Source organism: Octopus bimaculoides, chromosome 3 (assembly GCF_001194135.2).
Source record: "Octopus bimaculoides isolate UCB-OBI-ISO-001 chromosome 3, ASM119413v2, whole genome shotgun sequence".
NCBI classification, from domain to species: domain Eukaryota; kingdom Metazoa; phylum Mollusca; class Cephalopoda; order Octopoda; family Octopodidae; genus Octopus; species Octopus bimaculoides.
This window is the reverse complement of record NC_068983.1, coordinates 76,347,186-76,352,104: the sequence shown is the minus strand read 5'-3', so window position 1 is coordinate 76,352,104 and position 4,919 is coordinate 76,347,186.

Here is a 4,919-nt window from a genome sequence, read left to right as displayed (position 1 = left end):
ATATATATATATATATATATACTCATGTTCACATCGATTTCGATACGTTCACAGTCTTCCTCACTTATCAGTCCACTTCCTCTATTTGCTCTCTTCATGTATAGGCGATCAGTTTTTGCACGTGGATGATGGGGTCCATGCATCTTTCGGAGCGTTCTTGACTTCCTGTCCATCTCCTTTAGCTCATCCTCTGTCCAATTCAGGATTCCATCGCCATACCGAATTACTGTGACTCCTCGCGAGTTCATTGTCGAAATTATGTTTCTGGCATTCAGCTATGAAACCAGTAATTTTCTCTCTCACCGTAAGTACTCTCTTTTGTCTTTTCCTTCGTTGTATTTTATTCAATCTGCCTCAAGCATTCCCAGGTATTTATAGCTGGAGTGAGGTTAAATTGCCTTCATCATCTCACAACTCGGCGAGCCTATATCTTCTATCTTGACAAGCTCTCCTCGTCTCATCACCATCGTAGCACATTTTGAGAGCCCAAACTCCATCTTAATATCACTAGATAAAATCCGCACAGACTGGACTAGGCTGTCCAGTTCTGTCTCAATGTTTGTGAACAACTTCAAGTCGTCCATCAATAGCAAGTGGTTCAGTTTTCCCTTACCTCTTCCAAGGTCATGCCCAACTTTGTTTTCTTTAGTACTTCCCTCAAGGGTTATTATTATTATTATTATTATTATTACTATTATTATTATTATTATTATTATTATTAATATTATTATTATTATTATTATTATTATTAATATTATTATTATTATTATTATTATTATTATTGTTGTTGTTGTTGTTGTTGTTGTTGTTATCGTTATTCTAAAGCTAAGGTAGGTTTTGCTGTTCAATATTATTTCAATGATGCTGGTAGCATTACTCTTGTACTTTAAGAATATGCTAGATTTATTTTGTAGCACAGTAAATTAGTCCCTTCTAAGTTTTTATTTTTCCTTTTCCTCCGTCATGTTTAGGAGATTTTTTATAGGTATTTATTGCTACGAGCAAGATATATATTCTAATTCAAGCTATGAAGATAATTTGTTCAGAAACAGAGAAAATGATAATGGCTACAAGTAAAAAGTGAAACATCAAAATGAAAATTAAAAGAAAAAAAAGAAAAAGAAACGCATAATAACAGAAACAAAACAAAAAATATGGAAAAATAATGAAAGTAACAGGAATGAAACCATTCTAATGTACTCGTATGAACTGCATTAAAGCAATGCATTGAAGAAAAATTTACGATTTTTGTTTCGTATGAATTTTTGTTCTTCCAGGGAATGAATATGTTTGTTATATTTTTCTATCATTCTTGTAAGTAGTTCGCTGGTCGGAGAAGCAGCATGATGGATATGGATGTGTTTGATGATGCCTCTGTGTGTGTGTGTGTGTGTGTGTGTGTGTGTGTGTGTGTGTATGTGTACGTGTGTTTGTGTGAGTGTGTGTGTGTGTCAGTGAGAGTATGCGTGTGTGAGTGCGAGCACGTGTTTGCTTACCTGTATGTCTCAATCTATCTATTTAGCTTTCTCTCTCTCTCTCTCTCTCTCTCTCTATATATATATATATATATATATATATACACACAGTGAGATACATATAGATGTATAGACAGATAGATATATAAATAAATATTTATACATATTGATAAATTGTTAAGAAATTTATTCAGGTAGATGGTTCAATGTCCCACTGAGATATATGGTTTCACCTTGGAGGGAATTTTATATCGCAAGATATACATGTATACATCATTACACATGCGCCATTCTAACGTTCACATCAATAATTGGGTGAAATTCATCAGTGCGAAAAGAACACATACATGTGTAATATTTGCAATAAAAACTGGAAGATATTCACAAGTGTGAGACACATACAAAAATAATAACATAAACGCAACGTTAAATAAAATTGAATAAAAATATTTGAATATTAATGAATGAACTAAATATATACTTAGGTGTTTCAAATAAATCAGAAATTAAATATAACAATGGAATAAAACAAAATTAGAATACTTGAATAAATGAGAAAAAATAAAATTTAACAATATGTGATGGTATCAGTTCGTTGAGGCCTATATGTGTGTATGATAGGGTGTGTATGCGTATGGGTTTGGTTTCATATCAGCCATGCGTGAGTACCCGATGCACGATTATGTGGGGTATGTATCAGTTCTGTACGTCAGCTGCGTGTGCATTGTATGGGAGTGTGTGGGTGTCTGCGCCCGCAACTGCCAGCACTGTCCCCACGAAAAACTGCATTTTGTCCACCTACCTGCTGTGTCTATCAGCAGGATATATGAACTATCTTTCTGCTGCTCTCAGCGATATGTTCTCCCGGAGTCTTTCACGCTAATGGCCTCCGACAACACAGATGTACTATCTTAACCTTGATTGTACCTCAAAACTGGCTGCCCTGCAACTAAGGACGGTGTTCCTAATCACCGAGGCCTATGCAGACGACAAGCTAACCTTCTAACCTTATGAATCCCTTCTAATCACCCACGTCTATCTCCATGTATGTGACACATACATGCATCTCTGTATGTACGCTCTTCCGCTCTCCAATAACACAACAAAACTTATCCCGCAGAACCTCCAAACCTCAATCGAACGCAATATTCCCTCAGCAACGCTGTTGCCACCACACTAGCATACATCTGTCATGCTCGCATACACAAATGCCAATACATACATACATACATACATACATATGTATATATGTGTGTGTGTGTGTGTGTATGTATGTATGTATGTATGTATGTATGAATATATATGTATGTATATATGTATGCATGCATGTACACACACGCACTTACACATACATGTTGTTCCAGACAGACATGCACACATTCATACGTACACATGTATACAATAATGTGCTTACACACATTCACTAATTATCAATAAGTACACTGACTATATGAGACTATATGATAATTCAACGTGTGTATACATCTATGTAGACACTTTGCATGTATTTTGTTTTGTTTGTTATTTTTTTACTTAATTACTTAATTTATCTGTATAGAGAATGAGCTGGCGTATAACAAAGGAAAAATTAGGAAGATTTTGTTCGTTTTTAGTTTTGTCATTTCAGTTTAGATTTGTAAACTTGGAGTTTGTTGGTCACAATCTTCGCCTGAATATGCTTCAAGAGCACCAATATATATATACATAGATATATTTATGTGTTTGTGTGTGTACGCGTGTGTGTTCTTGTGTGTGTGTGTGTGTGTGTATGTGTGTGTATGTGTGTGTATTTGTGTATGTGTGTGTGTGTTTGTGTATGTGTTTGTGTGTGTGTGCGTGTGCGAATTTAATAATCAGCGTAATGAATATGAATGTATATGTGCAATGTATAATTATATGAGCAACTTTGCTTTGGTCTTCATCTACTGTTGTATTGTAGCATTGATATTTTCAAACATTCATTTTTAAGAATGTAATGTATGTCTTTATCAGAAATATGTCTGCCATCACTTTCAATTGATTCTACTACGTAGATGTTCTATTCTTGTCTCGTTGATAGTTAACCGTGTTCGAATTAATAGTCACTATGTAACGCACTAAGGCAATATATTTGCCAGTGATAGCAATTCAGAGCTTGCATTACTGATAATTCATGATAATTATAGCAATGACAGTGTTTGTAATAGTGATAATAGTTCCTGTAGTTGAATTAAAATTACTATTATTTATGGTGCCATATTCAAAACCTGCAACATTTCATTGTTGAGTCTTCGTGTCATTTGAACTAAATTTGCAGATACGTTACTGATAACAATTCTACCGTATTTCCAGGTGATACGAAGAACACATTATCCCGAATGTTCTGCCTTCTTTAAAATAGTAAGGTTGGATTTTATGTAGATTTGGTTGCTATTTCTAGCAGTTTGAAAGACTGTGTAGTGCCTGCCTTGTTGATTCACTAAGTGTTGCTGATTGTGGGAATACAGGTAATGATATCGGTGGAGGTAGTTTGTTTTAAGAATTATAAAAGAAAATCCTGTTGTATCGTGATGCTAGACAAGAACAGTGGTGGTTGCAGTGAAATTAGTTCCATTTAACTGACAGCGATGTCAGAAAGTCCAAATTAATAGAATTACTGCTAAAACAAATAGACAGAATATCCCAGAGCTGATTACCTCAACTGCCAAACAATAAAAGAGTTCCACCTACATTTGGAATTTCATTTTAACCTTAACATGATTAATTGATTGATTAAATTACTTTCTTCTACATTGATATTCTATCCACGAAAGCTTTATTGAAATGGCAGAACAGATGTCAAATATAACTGAAACTAAGCAAAATTCAAACAACAACAACAACAATAACAAGAATAATGATGATAATAACAGCAACAGCAACAACAGAAAATATACTACTAATAATATTAATACCACTACTACTGCTAATAATAATAATAATAATAATAGTAATAGTGATAATAATAAAGTTCCATTATTTGCAATGAAGAGGCGTTCATACAGCCATAACGAAATACAGGTGTATTTCAAAAACGCGTGGAAACAAATTTTCTACCTTCGAGATGGAAACATCATTATAAAGCATAAGCAACGCATTAAATATTTGTAAAAACATGCCATAATTTCAGGTATTGATAAAAAGAATATTTAATAGAAAAATACATAATAAAATACATAGAAATAAGCAATCATTTATTAAGAGCTATCAGTGTTTATTAGAGCTATCCATATTCCAAATTACACCCACAACAAAATTCTCCAGACTTAAGAATATTTCAGAGACGAAAATTACACAAGCTTATCATGAGTGCTGCTTAGTTTAAGCAGAAGTTAAAAAATCACGTCCTGTTAAAATGCGATGCCAATGTTATTTTCATTTTTTCGTAATGTAGATGACAGTTTATTCACTGCAGCCTGTATATAT